Below are 19,841 nucleotides of genomic sequence, written 5' to 3'. Positions count from 1 at the left end.
GAGAATGTATTCACCTGTAATTTCATCAACGTCTTCTTCGCGCCTTCTTCAACTTCAACTCAAAACAAGAGCGCATTTTACGTTCAGTGCAGTGGCCCGCCTCTGACTGGGCATATAGCCAATCATATTTTAAAATTTTGGGGTGGCACTTGGGGTGGCCAATCAGATTTCAGGGGTGGCCTGTGCCACCCAAGGCCACTCCATGAACACGCCAGTGGTTCAGTGTAAACAGCCATCTGCCACAACCAACAGTGGCCGTGGCAAACCACTTCAATTTTCCTTAGAGATCTTAAGTTGTTTGTGGAGGACTGTAGATGATGGGCAGGGCTGGTCATGAGCTCCTGCTGTATTTTGCAGATTCAATGCAAATGCTTTTTGTCTTAAGTCCGAAACACACTAAACCTTCTGATGCGACAAAATATCACCACGTAGCAATCGAAGCTGGTTGAATTAAATGGGGCCAGGCAGGCCAGCTTGTGGTTTTTATCTATTGTGCTATATAGCTCCGACCTGGGTAGACACCTACTCTATCTTGGTTGGAGATACACAGCATTTTGACGGGAATCCATGAGTCAGACAGGAAGAGAGACACTTGGCAAAGTAAAACACATCTGCTTTGGGGAAAATACAAAATAAAATCTCCAAACCAAAAAGTGAATGAAACGCAATTTCCAGCCAGATTCGTCCCCATATAGATCTTTCCCGGAAAACACAGAGCTCAATAATTAATCAATAACACATTTCAATAAACTGTGTATACCCCTAGTAGGAGCTCAAAAGTACAGCAAACGGATAAGAAAATGAAACAGTAATCCTCATCGAGCTTGTTTAGGCAGCAACTGCAGCTTTACATTTACTGCCCAGCTTGTTTATGCTGCCGGAGTTTCCGGAATTGGTAGTACATACTCTTACATGAAAACTCAATCCCGTGAGTCTAGTGGTCTGTAGCGGGAGCCTCAGTCAGTAGTTGAGGAGAAAAATTTGTATGGATTCAAATGTCTGGTTGGTTGGATCGTATGTGTTGGTGTGTTTCATCCTTTGGGCCTGAAGAAAATCAAGTAACACTAAATGATTACTTGAAAATTGTTCCATGACTACAAATAATTACAGTATAAAGATTAAACATACATTTTGCTGCTAAGATTATTGCTCACCAACCCCTTGTTAATCTGCACTAAGAGAAATTACCCTAATGCGAACATATATCTCTGGCAGTGAAACTGTGGCTAAAATTAACATTTTATAGGGCATGCCCGTTAACAGCAGTTTCCAGGCTGATACTGACCAAAACTAAATTACAAAATACAAACACCTGGATGCGCACACAGACACACACACACACACACACACACGCACACACACACACACACACACACACACACACACAGAGCAAGTGTTCTTGGCCTGTCAGATAGGCTGCGTCCAGCTTGGCCTCCATCTGATAGAAGGTTACTTTTAATTTCTAGGCGGTCCAGAAAGAGACTGCAAACAAGCCCTTGTCTTATCACCATTCAATTTCAGTCCATTCTGAGAACTGGTTCCTAATACCAGGAGACACAAACATTCACACTCAACCTGACAATTACAGTTAAATTTAAACTGACTAAATTCTGGTTATATCACTGATCTTGTGACTGCTTACTGTTCTGGGATGTAATTCAAGTTCAATTTATAGAAAAAAATCTTTATTGTAAATTTAAGCTTTTGTAATGATGTGATAATGCTCAAGACTAAAGATTGCTGTAAGTTGACAACCTAATCCAATTACGTGGGGTTCCTTAGAAATATCCATTTTATGGGTTCAAATCATAGAGTAAATGTACCATGTGCTATGGGGTCCTGATTTTGACACCAGGTAAATCTCATAAAAATCTGAATCGTAATAAATTAAATATTTTTTGTAACTATATTCAGAAAGTGAAACATATATAAAATGAATTCATGTTATACTAATATATTCATTACACATAGAGTAAAGTATTTCAAGCATTTATTTCTTGTAATTTGGATGAGTATGACTCAATTAGAAAAAAAGATATTTCACACATAAATTTCATGCTTCTAAAAAGTATGTTTATTTCTATGCACTCAATGCTTGGTTTGACTTCGTTTTTTCATGAATTATTGCATCAATGCGGCGTGACATGGAGTTGATCAGCCTGTGATTCTCCTGAGGCGTAATGGAATGCCAGGTTGCTTTAGCCTTCAGGTCATCTGTTGGATCTGGTGTCTTTTATTTTCCTGTTGATAATTACCTATATATTCTCTAGGCTTCAGGTCAGGTCAGTTTGCTGACCAATCAAGTATCTATTTGATGATCTAAGAACATCAAACCCTCTCCAGACAGTTTTCCTCAAAACAAGAACCTGATGAACTCACCACTAACCTCCCTCGATCATGTGTCATTGGGTCCCTCTCCTGGGATCTGGAACATCCGGTTGAAAGAGCCCTTGCCAATGAACTGGACCCCAGAGGGGTCTCCCAGGTCGGAGGTATGTCCCATCATGCGTCTGATCCCAGGTCATTCAATGGGCCCAGATATTTCTGGTGGCCATCACTCAATAAAGATGTCCTGGATTTCATCTCAGCCTGTTCCATATTCGCAAACAACAAGAATTCCCATAAGCTTCGTTCTGGTCTCCTTCAACCTTTAACTATCCCCAGCCAACCTTGGTTCCATATAGCTTTGGATTTTTTTAACCGACCTTCCACCTGTCAAAAATAAGACTAACTATCACTGACCGATTCTCTAAAGTCTGCCACCTGATTCATTTCAATTCAATTCTATTTATACAGCGCCAATTCATGAAACATGTCATCAGTTCAATCATATTATACAGATTGGGTCAGATTATACAGATTGGGTCAGGTTATACAGACTGGTAAAAAAATTCCTATATAAGGGAAACCAGTTGATTGCTTCAAAGTCCCGACAAGCAGCATTCACTCCTGGGGAAGCGTAGAGCCACAGGGAGAGTCGTCTGCATTGTACATACTGAGCAAGCATGAAGCGACTGTGGGAAGAAAAACTCCCCATTAACGGGAAGGAAAAACCTCCGGCAGAGCCGGGCTCAGTATGAACGGTTACAGAAGACAGAGCGGAGACACAACAAGAGAGACAAAAAAGCACAGAAGCACACATTGATCCAGTAATCTGTTCTACATTAGATGATAATAGCCGGTGATCTGTCTTCCCTGGATGATGTCACAGTTAACAGAACGCCAGACCAGGTGTACCTTCTATGAAGATGAAAGAAAAAGAACAGAAAGTCCAAGCAGAAATGACGACACGCAATGCATAACTGAAGAACAGTAGAACTATATAGAGTGAGAAAATTTGATCCTGATGTCCTCCAGTAGCCTAAGCCTATAGCAGCAAAACTATAAAGGTAGCTCAGAGTAACATGAGCCACTCTAGTTATAAGCTTTGTCAAAAAGGAAAGTTTTAAGATTAGTCTTAAAAGTAGACAGGGTGTCTGCCTCACGGACCAAAACTGGGAGTTGGTTCCACAGGAGAGGAGCCTGATAGCTAAAGGATCTGCCTCTCATTCTACTTTTAGAGACTCTAGGAACCACTAGCAAACTTGCAGTCTGAGAGCGAAGTGCTCTGTTAGGAACATACGGGGTAATCAGAGCTCTGATATATGATGGAGCTTGATTATTAAGGGCTTTATACGTTAGAAGGAGGATTTTAAATTCTATTCTTGATTTAACAGGAAGCCAACGAAGGGAAGCTAAAATTGGAGAAGTATGATCCCTTTTGTTGATTTTCATCAGAACTCTTGCTGCAGCATTTTGGATCAGCTGAAGGCTTTGAACTTCATTTTGTGGACTTCCTGATAGCAAAGAATTACAATAGTCCAGCCTTTTAAGTAACAAATGCATGGACTAGTTTTTCAGTATCACCCCTGGATAGAATGTTTCTAATTTTGGCGATATTCCGGAGGTGAAAAAAGGAAACTCTGGAAACCTGTTTAATATGGGATTAAATGACATGTCTTGGTCAAAAATAACACCAAGATATTTTACTTTATTACCAGAGGCCAAGTTAATGCCACCCAGATTAAGTAAATGGTTAAGAAGTTTATTTTTTGAGGACTCCGGCCCAAAGATTACAACTTCGGTCTTGTGAGAATTTAGATGCAGGAAATTTAAAGTCATCCAGCTTTTGATGTCATCAAGACATGACTGCAGTCGAAGTAATTAATTGGATTCATCAGGATTTATGGATAAATATAGCTGAGTGTCATCAGCATAACAGTGGAAATTAATCCCATGCTGTCTGATAATTTTGCCGATCGGAAGCATATATATAGTAAAGAGAATTGGTCCAAGGAGTGAACCCTGTGGTACTCCACAGGTGACCCTAGAGTGTGAGGAAGATTTATTATTAACATGAACAAACTGGAATCTGTCCGACAGATAAGATTTAAACCAGCCTAATGCTTTCCCCTTAATCCCTACAGTATGCTCAAGTCTTTGTAGGAGAATATTGTGATCAACTGTATCAAATGCAGCACTAAAATCTAACAGGACAAGTACAGACAGGAGTCCATTATCTGAGGCCATGAGAATATTATTAGTGACCTTCACCAGAGCTTCCTTGCCAAGCTTCCTTCTGCTGCCAAAACTGCCAGACTCATACTCATCACTTTTTCCGTAAACAGCATTGCTTCGAGATTGTTTCCGACAGAGGACCGCAAATTCATCTCCCAGGTATTGTGCAACTTCTACACTTTTCTTGGGGCCAAGGTTATCTTCTGGTTTTCATCTACAGACCAACAGTCTCTCCTTTTGAGGACTCTTTGAGGTACCAACTATCACTCTTTCCTTTTTCCTTTCCTAGTACCCATCTGTCAAGAGTGACATTAAATCTACAAAAGAATTTGGGACCAGACCAGGTCTGCTCTTCAACTTACATATAAAACCATCAAAAAATCACTATTGCTTTTAAGCTTTTAAGTTGGGAAAATGTCATCAAGTGTTCAAACATCTGCCTGTTATACAAAATCACCCTTGGTCTGTCATCTCCTCCATTCAGTCAGTTTGTAAACATCAGGAACACAACACAGAGTAACACAAGGGTCGGTCTGAGGAGACTGTGTTGTTCCTCTGAGGAAAAGTGCATTTAGTCAAAACCCTTTTCAGTCATAGCAGCAAAGGAGTGGAACGCTGTTCCTCATATCAATCAACTTACAACTTACACTCCTTTCAAGAAACATAAAAAATTTGTAAAATACCGGTATATAACACATCAGACATGTCAGCATTAATAAAAATATGTATCGTCCCTCAACCCAACAGTCCTGCCAGTTGTGTCTCTGCTGACAATGTGTAGTGTTAGAATTAATAAGGGCCTGCTCCTGCTTATTTCTGAAGGTCCGTCTTACACCGGTTTAAGATTTGGCAGTAAAGGAGAAACAATTATCAGAGGCAAACATTTAAAATATGCATATTTAAGTCATTTGGAATTCCAAAGGAGACACAAAACTTACGTTACCATTTTGCCGTGTTCAGTATATTTACCCACCCTCCTACCCCATGGTGCTACTTTACACTACAACTGAACACATCTTTTAAAAGACTGACTGCCCCTCCTGGTTAGTTTGGGGGGGGCAGACAATGAGGCTCCGAGCTCGATCTGTTCTCAAGGTTTCCATGCAGTACGGCTAATTTATTACTCAAACCGTCCTATCCGAGGTCAAGCCAAATGGCCCCAAAAGCCATAAACCAGCTTTCAAAACATCCTGTAAGCTTTGTGTTTTTCTTTGCTCTCAAAGGGGAGACACAGTTTAGAGGCCAGGAGTACCTTATTACTTTCCATACAAATGCCTGATTAATATAACAATTAATGTTATTTTCCTCAACAGTAGTATAGTTTTTTTTTTCCTTTTTTTACCCAATGTCTGTAATATAGAGTAGCAAACTTCTACACTATATTTATCAACAGGAAGAGTTTTATTGCTTTTTATATTTGAATTGTAGCACTGTAATCTTCTTCTTATTGTTTTTTTAGGTAGACAATTTTAACATCTGTCCAGGGACAATAGATGAAAAATAAACCTTTTGGCTAATTCTGTTGTATCTGCCACAATGTTAATTAATGCACACTGTTCCTGTCAATCAATCAATCAATCAATCAATCAATCAATCAATCAATCAATCAATCAATCAATCAGGTCAGAGCAAGTAGTATGCCAACAAGAGGAGAATCCCAACTGCCACCTACTCACCTGGCCAGGAGGTGTGGCTTTCTTCTAAAAACTTCCCATTCAAGGCCTACTTCAAGAAGTTGGCACATACTTAAGGAAGCGAGACTCTGAATGAGAGCAACCACGGAGGCAGACAGTTCGGTAGAAGAGTTTATTGTAAAAGATGCGGTTTGAATAGGTTGGGTTGTCCGGGTCCTGCTGGGGAAGACGAGGAGACTGGTGAACAACAGGAAGGTGTCGAAGAGAAATATGAAGAGCGTTAAACTCACTGAAGTGGAGGCTTGGTTTGGTCATGGGAGGGTGGTGTCCAGGTATCCAGGCAGAAGGCGCAAGTCCGGTTGGTTCTCTCCAGTTTGGTGGTGTAGAAGGGTGGACAGGCAGGTGAGCTCAGGCAGGAGGGCTTAACAGAGACACGACCCGAGGGCTTTCACAGATTCTTGGAGGATTGGTGAGGAGCGTCTTAGACGTGGGTCAAGAGATATGGTGGTTTGATGAGGAGTGTCTCAGACTTGAGACCAGATTTCTAGAAGGGAAACAGAGACAGAAAGTTAGGTCCAGGCTACGAGAGGCAAGGAAGTAAGTCGGTCTAGTACCATTCAGAAGCGCTAATGAACTGATGCCCTCCTCCTGGTTCCAGCTCCTTATGAAAGGCTGCAATTAGCGATGATGTGGTGCACTTGCCCGTCACGCCCTGCAGAGGAGAGAGAGGAAGAAAACCACTACTATTTCAGTCCATCTCAGGTTACTTGCTCATCTCAGTGTCCATCCGGTCTTCCATGTATTTCAAATCAAAACAGCTTTGTCCAGCACATTGTGCCCTCTGAAAAAGCCCCCTCCAAACCACCTGGGATATCGATGGCCATCTTGTTTCAACCATCTGCTGTATTCTGGATACTCGACCTCGGGTTTGCGGAGTCCAGTATCTCGTCGACTGGTAGGATCAGTTGGTTATCCCTTGTTGATTCATCCTTGATCCTTCTCTCATCACAGACTATAAAAGTTTTGCTACAAATTCATCCTCTGGATGGAGGGCCACCATATGACCATGGGGGGTGGAGGGTTATGTCAGGTGCACAGATCTGTGTGGTACTTGTGTGGTACAACACAGAGGACAGGAGTCAGAAGGAAGGCAGCAGAGATTTGCTCACCTCGAGTGGTACCACACCTTAGTCTTGTCACAGAACCCTGACCTGGAATCTTCCATGATTCCAATAGATCTTTCCATGTCACAGATTCACCAAGACAGTTCATTTGACTTTCACTCAGTGCCAAGTACATTCCTCTTGCCAAACGGAGATCTATTTAAGCTTTTTAAGTTGTATCGAGAGCCTTCATTCTGACTGAGCATAATATGTTCAATATTCCAATTGGTGTACAGTACTTATATGACACATTTTAATGATGATTGGCCCTTTATTCGGATTACTTACATCCATGTAAATGTAGCCACTGTATATGTATGTTCACACCGAACACAATCCAGGCAAATTTTACGGCTCAACTGCCATTAGAGGCCTGATATTTTGCCTCTCTTGCAAAAAATCTACACTGACAACGCAAACATTTCCCCCAGGAGGAGCGTCTATCCACTTGCCGGATTCTCCTGTTTGTTTAACTCATGGAGCGGGGGAGATGGATGTTACAAAGCAAACCATGGTTCTGTATGTAACGTGGAAAGCCGAACAACGCTGTCGGCGCCCCTGGGTTGACCAGATCCTCGAGAGATGCACCCAGGTCAGCGAGTACTGCCATCATTAGCTGCATATGGATGACAATTGCTTCCAGCAAACTGAGCATGAGGAACTGCTGCCCCATGTAGGAGGACACATCTACCCCAGGACATGGATCTCTCTCCAGAAAACTGCAGACTTTTCAGTGAGTAAATCCATCATTACTCAATAGAAATATAGCCTAATACGTAACACCTAAAAAATGTGTGTGCCTAAATAAATGGATGAAGAGCACTCATAAGGCAATGCAAATTGACAGAATAGTTAATATTTTGGAACTCAAGAAAAATCTCCCTTTGCTCTATTTGAAGTTTTGTGTCTGTCATGAACTAGAGAGCCAGAGAGACCCAGTATTCAAACCAAACAAGTGAGGTAAATGAAAAGGCTTTAATAAAGCTCAAAAATAGATCCAACAGGGATAAGCAGGTTTTGTGGTCAAATAACAGTACAGGGTCGATACACAAAATGGCAGTCCAATACAGGCAGGAATACAAACAGAGATCAGCCAAGGTCAGATAATCCAAAGTCAGAATCAGGTCAGCAAAACGAGTAAGCAGTCAGACAGGGCAGGAAAAACAGGTTCAGAGACCAGGCTGGCTCAGAAGTCAAAAAGGCAGATTGGGTCAATATTCACAGGACTATCAGAAAAGACCGCTGGATAAGACTCACCAAAAAGCTCGAATTGATCTGGCAGATTGCATGGGACAGAGGCAGGTATAAGTAGGGGAGTGAGCAGGTGAATGGAGTGAAACTAATGGGTGGAGCTAATCAGGGGAAGGAAAATGACCGGAAATAAAACTGAAGTTGATTGGATGGTGACTGGAGAAGGGGAGTAACAAGGTGGTGACTAAGAGGTGAAAGAATGCTGGCAGGCGAACTTAATAAAGGCTGGTGACTGAAGTGATCGGAGCAGACCAGAAGAACTGATAACATGAAACAAAGTACAAAATCAAACCACAATAAAACCCAAACTATTACATAAACCAAAACTAATACAGAACCTATACCTAAACAGAACACAAGCTATAATAGAAACCAAACAAGAAAGAACCCAAAACAAAAACTGAACTAAAGGCAGGAGAGTGAACTAATTAATCAAATAACAAACATAAACCATAACAAAACCCAAATGATGACAGTATCTGTTCCTCTACCATGCCATTCAAAGCTTTGCTTCGCTCTGTTTGCCCAAATCTGTCAGACAGATTCCAATTTGTTCATGTTAATAAAAAATCTTCCTCAAACTCTAGGGTCACCTGTGGAGTACCACAGGGTTCAGTCCTTGGACCAATTCTCTTTACTATATATATGCTTCCGATAGGCAAAATTATCAGACAGCATGGGATTAATTTCCACTGTTATGCTGATGATACTCAGCTATATTTATCCATAAATCCTGATGAATCCAATCAATTACTTCGACTGCAGTCATGTCTTGATGACATTAAAAGCTGGATGACTTTAAATTTCCTGCATCTAAATTCTGACAAGACCGAAGTTGTAATCTTTGGGCCAGAGTCCTCAAAAAATAAACTTCTTAACCAATCACTTAATCTGGGTGGCATTAACTTGGCCTCTGGTAATAAAGTAAAAAATCTTGGTGTTATTTTTGACCAAGACATGTCATTTAAATCCCATATTAAACAGGTTTCCAGAGTTTCCTTTTTTCACCTCCGGAATATCGCCAAAATTAGAAACACTCTGTCCAGGAGTGATGCTGAAAAACTGGTCCATTCATTTGTTACTTCAAGGCTGGACTATTGTAATTCTTTACTATCAGGAAGTCCACAAAATGCAGTTCAAAGCCTTCAGCTGATCCAAAATGCTGCAGCAAGAGTTCTGATGAAAATCAACAAGAGGGATCATATTTCTCCAATTTTAGCTTCCCTTCATTGGCTTCCTGTTAAATCAAGAATAGAATTTAAAATTCTTCTTCTAACGTATAAAGCCCTTAATAATCAAACTCCATCATATATCAGAGCTCTGATTACCCCGTATGTTCCTAACAGAGCACTTCGCTCTCAGACTGCAGGTCTGCTGGTGGTTCCTAGAGTCTCTAAAAGTAGAATGGGAGGCAGATCCTTTAGCTATCAGGCTCCTCTCCTGTGGAACCAACTCCCAGTTTTGGTCCGTGAGGCAGACACCCCGTCTACTTTTAAGACTAGGCTTAAAACTTTTCTTTTTGACAAAAATTATAACTAGTGGCTCATGTTACTCTCAGCTACCTTTATAGTTTTACTGCTATAGGCTTAGGCTACTGGAGTATATCAGGATCTAATTTTCTCACTCTATTGAGTTCTACTGTTCTTCAATTATGCATTATGTGTTGTCATTTCTGCTTTAACTTTCTGTTCTCTCTCTTTTCTCTTCATAGTAGGTACACCTGATCTGGCGTTCTGTTAACTGTGACATCATCCAGAGAAGACGGCTCACCCGCTACTACCATCTAATGTAGAACAGATTACTAGATCAATGTATGCTTCTGTGCTTTTTTGTTTCTCTTGTTGTGTCTCTGTTCTGTCTTCTGTAACCTGTAGGAAATGAGAGCAATAGCGTACCGCGCACGTGAAGTCACCATCTCATGAGCAACGCCCCTTGTCGCTAAGGTAGGACAAACAGGTTGAGAGTGCACGTAGCAACCAGCCATTACACGTGCAACAGATACAACGTTATGACCGACCTTTCAGCTGTTAAGTTATCGCAAGAGGATGTCCCAGGCGCCCAGTTTACTGGTAGAACTGTCGAAGAACATACCAACGTTCAGCTCAAACGATGGCTTGAGTGTCGAGGGCTTAGAAAGACTGGAAAACGGGCCAAGTTGATAGAGCGGTAAGTCAATGTTTTTTTTTCCTGCTCGGCATTCATGGCGTCATCGGCCGTTTTTTCTGTTTGTAATCACCGTCCAGGAATCGGTATATTTTGCCAATCGCTAGCTACAAAATAACTGTTTACATACCTGACAGGAGCAGGCCGGCGGGACTGCGGGTTTGGTGGCAGAGACAGGCGAGCGACGCCGGAGGCGCTTTCGGTGGGTGACAGGGCCCCAGAGCGGAGGCGTACGGAAACGGACAGCCAGCGCGTTGCACGGACCGGAATGTTCGCCCTCCCCAAATCCCCTGCAAGCCGACGTCCGGGCCCCGCGGGTCAGGATGTTTTTTCGGGTTGAACTGTTGTGAAGGCCGACCGCACAAGTGTACCCAGCGCACACATTTCTCCTTGGCAGTCTTGAATTTCTTGAAATTAATGAAGAAAACATCTTTCATATACGGCCTATCAGTGTACCTCGAGTCGCTGTTGCACTTTCCATATCAACAATGTTTAAAAACCTTGGTTAGGAGATGTCTTAGACTTGGAAAAAGCAGTCATTTTACCAAGTAAAACAAAGGGTAACGTACAGCACTTTTACAACGAAAAAGCGGAGGACAAAGCAAGTTTGCCCTACCACGTACCACGTGATATGACGTCACGTTCTAAAAATAGCTCGCTCGCGGAACGCCATTGTCTGTGGGCAGCAAACCTTTACACAGTAAGCCCCCCTGCTGTGAGAGGTAGACCCTGTGCGCCTACAACAGTCTCAAATTTCTTTGGTTACAACTCAGTGTGATTTTTCCTCATGGCTTGATGGCACAACAGCAGACATGCTTTTGGATTTTGGATTCTTTATACTTGAATGGACCTGGTTCTCTGGTAAAGTGCGTTTGAACTGGAAGTTGACACTATGAAAAATATTATGTAAATATTTGATAGTGAAGGACGGCAGAGATATTGTCTTTAGATAACTTTTTAATCTTTATTTAGTTCCATTGACATTAAAACCCTGTTTTTAAAGAGTCCTGGACAAGAGGCAGCAACAAATAGCAACACAAAACGTTACATAGTTAAAAGACAAAAACAAATTTTGAAAAACAGGTACATGTTCCTGAATCAACCTTAACTCTGCTAAGCCTTACTTAGTAAGATTATACATTTGTAATTATCCAAACCTAGTACTAGACAAATTGTTTACCATCATTTTTTTTTAGCGAAGTTGTACATGGACCTGCACAGGTAAGCTTTTTAATGCAATGCATCAAGGCACCTATTTTTGTCCACCTCTCAACTAGATTCTTCATTATTATTCCATCAACAGTAATGTGGCCTGAAGCGTAACTTGCACTCACAAAATTCTTATGTAAAGTAGGCTTGGACGATAATTCAATAACAATATATATCGACCGATAGACATATATTGACAATAAAAAAAAGGATCAGTAAAAAGTTCAATAGAATAACAGTTTTCCTTCCTTATGCATTCTAGCCATGTAGGTTAATACTACGGTCATTACATCCTCCTAGTCAATCACAAACGCAGATCCAGGAACCAATCTCTGCCCCCTTCAAAGAGCACCACCAAGTTTTTTTTCATTTTTAAAAACTTTCTGTTTTGGTCTAAAGGTTTGCTAAGCAACAGCATAAAATGGGCAGGGCTGCACTTAAAATCTATGATCTGAAATATTTGCTGATAATTAACGATATCGATCAATATGATTTCTATTTTATCGATCTGCTTTTTTTCAATATCATCCAGCCCTAATGTAAAGCTATACGTCTTGGACCATTACTTTTTTGCAGCTTACAAATACCATTGCCCCAAAATCCCTTAGGAATAAATGGAGTCAGGTGAGAAAGCAATTATGAATATTGAAAAAAATTTTAAGGCTTTGCTATCATTGTTTCACCTAGAAACAGAGGACTACTTTCTGTTTTCAGAGAAATCTCTTATTTTCAGGAATTAAGTTGGTATGTTGATTCTGTCTCTGAATCAACATACTAGCTGATATCCTGCAGCGAGACATTAGTGCTGGCTGTAGTGCAACAGCAGAAGTGGATCTCTATCATGTTTATAGTCCCTTATATCAGACCCAAATAAGCGACTGAATGTTCAGAAACAAGCCCAAAAAGCCGCAACACACGAAATTTACAAGTGACTTCAGAAAAAAACAAGTGAACTTGGCAAGAGTGCCAAAAACCATCTCACACGATGGCCGTGGCTATTAGATATTAGCAGTAGCTTCACACCAAATACATGGAGGACATGTTTGCATTGGAGCACTCAACGAAACAAGCACAGGTGATGATGCTAGGCCTAGTGTGTATCCCTATCTCTGGCCAAAGGATCAATATAACATTTTAAAAGCAAAAAACAAAAACGGTTATGTGCCCAGCAGGGAAAACTGAGATGCTCTCAGTGCCATTATGCTAAGAGATTAATGCTGCGTTCGGACCGAACGTGATTTGAGCGTCAAAAAAGCATCCAACGCCTCAACTTGGGCTTCTGCACTTTGAAGTCAAAAATATGTCTTAAGAATTTTTGCCACTCTGAGCAAAATTTTTATCTGAGATCCCATCTTCCTCGCTAATCATTCTCTATGCAAGGTCCTTTCTATTACTGCTACTGTAGTTCGACTGATCATAGGTAACAGGATGGCCACAAACAGCAATGATGAATTTGTCCTCCATTATCCCGTCTTTTCGTGGTCCTTCCGTCCTGTCACAAAATGTGCCACAATGTCACATATCAGTCTCTCTGATTAGTTGACGCTTTGCATCTAGCTGCAAACGTTTTCCAGCTCTAGCATCAGGCACTTAAACCCTCTCAGCAGAACCTCTCGATGCTTGTAGATGTCTGTCCACCACAGACTTTGTATGAAAACTGGATACCCCGGAAGCACAAATTGCGATCCGTCTGAACACAACATAAGGGTCTTGCTCAGGAAGTCTGAAGGATTCAAACCAGGGAACTTGCAAACTTTTTAAAGCTACAACTGCCCTGCTCTAACCACTAGAACACCACTCCCCAATATTCTACGATTTCCTGTCATCTCTCTTACACTTCTTCATTGGTATGCTGCCCCCTTTGGTTTACTTGTCTACTTTTGTTGACACATTACAATGCAATATTCCACATGTATGCACACCAAAGACTAGACATATACTTTTACTCCATATTCAAAGAGTATAAATACAGAATTCCTTAAGATCTTTTATATATGATGTGTGTTTTTCTCAGCCAGGCTGTGGGCACAATTGTGAGAAAAATGTGTCTGGGGGGGGGGGGGGGGGGGGGTTTGATGTGTGTGTATGAGGGTGTTTCAGTGCATGTGTGTGTGTGTGTGTGTGTGTGTGTGTGTGTGTGTGTGTGTTTGTGTGAAAGAGAAAGTACTGGGGGAGCCAAGGTGCGGTGGAGCAGATAGCTGAGCTCTATGCATACTAAAACCAACACATTGCCACCAGCAGCTAAGATAGAGCCGGGGGGTTGTTGAAAGGGGAAAAGGTCTGTGTTAGTAGGACCAAGCAGACGAGTGGTGTGTGTGCCATTTTTTAAGTGTGTGTGTGCTTGCACTTGTGAGAGTGAGATTTTTTTCCTGCTTTACTAGTATAGTGAGGACTTTAATGTAAAGTGAGAACCTTTTCTTTGGTCCTCACTTTTTTTGTGGGCTAAGGGTTAGGATAAGGACAAAGGTGTCAATTAGGTTTAGGTTAGGTTTGTAGTGGTAATAGTTAGATTTAGAGTTAGGCTTGGGGTAAGGCCATAAAAAGGGTTGAAAATGAATAGAAGGCAATGGAAGTAAAGACACGGTCCTCAGTAAATATTCAGAACAAGGATGTGGTTGGGTGTGTGTGTGTGTGTGTGTGTGTGTGTGCGTGTGTGTGTTGGTGGGGGGGAGGTTACGGATGGGAGAGGGAAAGGAGGGAACAACATGGTACCCAAGGGAGCATCTTCCCTATTCAACCTCTTGCTTCAGTTTATCTGATAAGAGACAACCATGAGGAGGCTGGCAGAGAGATAGAGAATGACCAAAGAAATAAACAAATTAGGGAGAATGCTGAGCTGAGTGATGTGGAAGAGGTTGCAGTGTGTTTCTTTACCCATATGGTGTGAGGTTTACTTATACTGATGGATATACCTCTCTATGTTAAAAAGGTTTTGTATAAACTTTGTTAAATACTTTCCCTTAAAAGCATGTTTGACAAAAACTAATAAAATTAAAGCCACAATCGCCAATATGTTGCCCTTGCAGCTAAGCGCTGCGCCGGCCTGTTTTGCAACTGCGCAGCCTACACGCCTCCTCAGTACTCGCCTGCGGTTTTGCAGGTCGCCACCAGCGGGTACCACAAGCAAGCCTCCCCATTGCTGTTCACCACACTTAGATGTGCTCCTGTGAGAAGTGTTTAACATTTGGGTGAAATCCGATTTTTCTGTCAGAAGCCACTTCCTGTTTGATGGCAAAGGATTAATAAAGATTTCCTGCTGTGTTTTGAAAATGTCGTCTTAAATTATTATCTGATGTCAGTTGATATTTGAAACAGATAAACTGTGTCAATGAGGAGTAATCAGCAATAAAGTAATTTACTTAGTGCTCACTGGGTTTGACTAAACTGATGTCATCAGCTGACCAAATCAACCTCTCAAATAGTCATCCACGGTCAAGCACAAAATTTTGGGGAAGATGTAATGATGTATCAGGGAGATACAGCCTTATAAGTGTCTTAGACGTGCCATTGATCCAAATACGAATGTAATCCAATGCAGATGCTGGTAGGTTGACAAATATCATTCATATCCAGTTTGAAGCAAATCGGATCATGCATGTGTAATTTAGAGCCAAATGTATGCAAACAGTGTGCTATGGAAAAACCTCGCTCAGCCACGCCCACCCTGTCCAGCCAACTGTTAGTGTTCAGAACAGGATTCAGAATTAAAATGTTTTGTTGGATTACACTTGAATGTTGCGAGTAAGCATTTAAAATAAGGAAATGCATCAGTGAAACTGGAAACTTCCTATTTTAAGTGGGTGGTGATAAAGTGATTTAATCAAATCAGCACATGACTGTGGTGAGAACCTATAGGACTCACAGAAAGTTTGGTGCTGCTGCGACCTAGTGTGTTGAAGTTATTACAGTTTTGTGTTTCATGCAGCAAAAGCTTTTGATAACTTTTGATTAGTGCTGCAAGGGGGTGCTGTGGCTGAAATAGGTAATGCCCACCAACTGCTGGGGTGGATTGTTGTGTGAGGCTGGACTAGGACTGATTATTTATTATTGCAGATCTGATGATCTATGTGGAAATTAGAGCCAAATGTATGGCCATGACATGACACTGAATTTCGCCACGCTGTCACTGCCACGCCCTCCAACGAAAACTTGTCTGTGCGCCAAACGATGTAAGACCAACATGTTATCTGCCTTCTGACAAAGTTTAAATTTGATGAGGTCAATAGGGACTGAGAGGGACCACTCCAACCAAAAAAGGTGACTTCCTGCTGGCTTTGATGATGTCAGGATTTGACCACCTAGGACCATTGAATATGTGAGAGGGATCAATAATTCCAAATTTGGTTCAATTTGGCCAGTCCATATAAACCAGTGTACCAGTTTTTCAATCTCATGTTAGGGGGAGTTGTGGACCCGTTTGGCCATGCCCATTTTGAATTCCATTAAAATACAAAAATTTCACTTGGGGAACGATTTTGGATAGAGTTTTTCAATATGTTTAGTCTTCCAAACAGGCGCTCCTGCTTGGAGGAATAAACCGGAGGAGAAGGAGGAGAAGAAGAAGACTTTTTTGACTTTTAACAATTTATTTACTAAAATAAAATCAGACGTAAACTATTTAGTTAAAACAAGTGTCATTTAGTTAAATTTCTTAAATAAGGAGCTTTGTCTGACACATTACACAACTGTATACAATCCTCCATGTTCTGTGTGGCTGTGTGGAAGTTAAACTCCAGCTGTGGGACCAGGCTGGAGAGCAGAGGTCCACTTTGCTCTGAGAAATCAGGATCCAGGATCAGAACAGGAAAGGAGTTTGTTGGATCTGGTTGGCTCTATCCCTCACAGTATGCAAGTAAGAGGCTCCTCTCCTTGGCTGATAGCTTTCCCCTGAGGAGGTCTAGAAAGTGCTGCACCGGCATGGCAGTCCGTATCCCCATCACAGAACCTGTGGCCTCAATGTTGGAGAGGGACTATCCTACAGGCTCCAACAGCTGTTTAACGGTGGTCATCTTGGATTGGTGCAGCGCCTCTGACAGCCCTGGTCCTGCACCATCACATACATCCAGCCTCGACCGTCAGAATAAAGGCTCCTGTAAAAGCCAGTGCAGAGAGTTAGAAGGCACATGGTTTAAAAACACCCTGATAAAACCTATGCAATCCCCTTTAAAAGATTTAAATCTGTTAAAAACAGAGCAGCATCCATCCCCAGCTTGTTTACGCGTCTAAAACCGCAGCTGGCCACGTCCCTCCACATTAAGTCAGAGGGCCCTGCCAGGTATTTCTGAACAAAGCGTAATCTAAAAGCTGCTGTTCTCCCGACCAGGTGGACAAGGCCACATTTCCCCAGTTCTTTTTTTCAGTGCTTTCACCTCCTAAAAACAGACCAAGATATTTAAAACCATCTCTTATCCATGAAAGCCCTGGAGGGAGAACTGGGAGCTCTCCATGCCATTCACCCACAGCTAGGGCTTTGCTTTTTCCCAGGTCACACTCACAGATAAAACAGAGAACTTGTTGGTTATCTCGTCATTTGGTTGATATCCTGCTGATTTCTAGAAAAAACAGTGACATCAGCAAAGGCAGATAAAACCACTTTGGCATTGAAACCACGTAAAATCAAACCGTGAACACCCGAACGTATCTTTTGAAGCAAGGGTTCCAGGGAGAGCGCGTAGAGCAATGCACAGCCTTGCCGAACACCTCTACACACCCTAAAAGGAACACACAGATCACGGTAATCTTTAGCACACTCTCAATAGCGCAATATATCACCTGGATCTTGGCGCTGAACCCAAACCTCTACATTGTTCTCCAAAGGAAGCCATGTTTGACGCAATTGAAGTCATTTCTTGATCTGATGCAATCAAAGCTGTTCTTAGACCCAATGAACTTTAGACCTCAAAAACATCAAGAATTAGGTAGATGTTATCCACCCTGGACCTGACACAGTAGGTCTGGTCCCAATGGATGACCTGCTACATAGCTTCTCTCAGCCGAGTTGCCAAGGCTTTGGAGAGAATCTTGTAATCAGTGTAGAGGAGTGGCACAGGGCGGCAGTTCTTAATGTCCTGCAGGTTTCCCTTTTTAGGCAAGAGGGTGATGACTGCCCTGCAGCACGAAGGTGGGAGTGAACCAACGGCCAAACCTTCATTGTAGAAATCCAGCGTATCTTCTGCTAGGATGTCCCAGTAGGCTTTATAAAAGTCTACTGTGAGTTCATCAGTGCCAGGAGACCTTCTGGCCCTGCATGCTCAGTAGGGCTGTGTGGAGCTCTTGTAGCCACAGGGGGCGCTCCAGCTGTGTGTTGGTCTCCTCAGACACCTGGGGCAGCCCACTGCAGAACTCCCCAAGTGTTGTCCTTGTTGTCCCTAAACTCAGTCTCAAACTCTGCAGCCCTCCTCCCAATCTGGCCTGGTTCACTCAGCTGCTGCCCTGTGTCTGATAGTAAAGAGTGGATCACCTTCCTCTGCCCATGTTTTATCTCCAAGTTGAAAAAGAAACTAGAGGGAGCCTCCATCTCTGTGATGTTCTGAACCTGAGACCCGACCAACACATCTTGGACTTTAGACTCAAGCAGGTTGGCTAAAACTAGCCTTTTGGATTTGAGAGCTTCAATATGCTCTTGATTACCTGTGGATTCACTAAGGTGTTTTAGTTCCTCTGTGTTCATCTCCAGATCTCTGATAGATCTGGTGACATCACAAGTGACATTAAGGGTGTGCTGCTAACAACATTGTTTTATTTGAACTTTTCTATGGTCCCACCACTGCCTTTGACATGTAAAATCATAATTTATTTGTCTAAAAGCAGTCAAAAAATAACTTAGAGCTTTTCCTAAACTGTGATTGTAGGTTAAAGCAAGATTAAAATGCCAGTAGGCGCTTTTAGGTAAAATGTTTGAGATAAAAACATTTCCTAAAAGCAAAGAGCTACCAGCAAAATCTGACATGTTTTAAACACATAAAAATGGTGTTTAAAACAATAAAATGATCAAGGTGAGCTAACATAATGAGGTTTTCTTTAATGTGGGACCATGTGTACTGTCTGGAGCCTTGTGCATCCTCCTAACATACATCCACCAGGCCGTCGGACGAGACCAGCTGCTGTAGGGTTTGTTGGGTGAGGCTCTGTATGACTGCGGTCCAAAAACTCACTTTCTGTACAGTTAAAATCCCCACCTAAAAAACATCATCTTCGGACCCGCAATCTCCCAACCTTCCCCCAATTTTCTCTAAAAAACACTTCCTCTCTTCACGGACATTAGGAGCATAAATATTGATAAAAAAAAAACATGTTAAAATGGTCAAACTCAGCTTTTACTAAAATACACCTTCCTTGGACGATATTTTGTACATTAAAAGAGTTTGTGGGGAAAGCCTTGGAAAAGAGGAGGGCCATCCCAGAACTTTGGGAGGTGCCGTGACTAAAAAATGCTTCCCCCTTCCATTCTCTGCGCCAGTCTGCTTCATAGTTAAAATCACTTTGGGTTTCTTGTGAAAAGAAAATGTTGATTCTGTTGTGCCATTTCAAACATGGCATTTTGCAGCCTACCTAGCTCCATTAAGATTTAAGGAAGCTATTTTAAAATGATCCATGTTGGGTAAAGGGCTATAAACAACCCCCCCCCCCCCCCTTTACTGGCAGCTGCTCCACAACGTCTGAAGGGGCCGATTCCGCTCAGTTTGGACATATTTTTATCAACTGTCCTCCTGGCCACAACCAAAGCACTACATGGTTGATGACTTAGCAAACAAGATATAATTGAAGATGTCTATTTTTACCTTGAAGCGCAAGTTGAGCTCCTTGTCATGTTTGTTTAAAACCATGTAGAGCTGTCTCCTGTATGAAATGACATGCTTCATCA

This window comes from Fundulus heteroclitus, unplaced genomic scaffold (assembly GCF_011125445.2).
Source record: "Fundulus heteroclitus isolate FHET01 unplaced genomic scaffold, MU-UCD_Fhet_4.1 scaffold_119, whole genome shotgun sequence".
In the NCBI taxonomy this organism is placed as follows: domain Eukaryota; kingdom Metazoa; phylum Chordata; class Actinopteri; order Cyprinodontiformes; family Fundulidae; genus Fundulus; species Fundulus heteroclitus.
Note: the sequence above shows the minus strand (reverse complement) of the source record.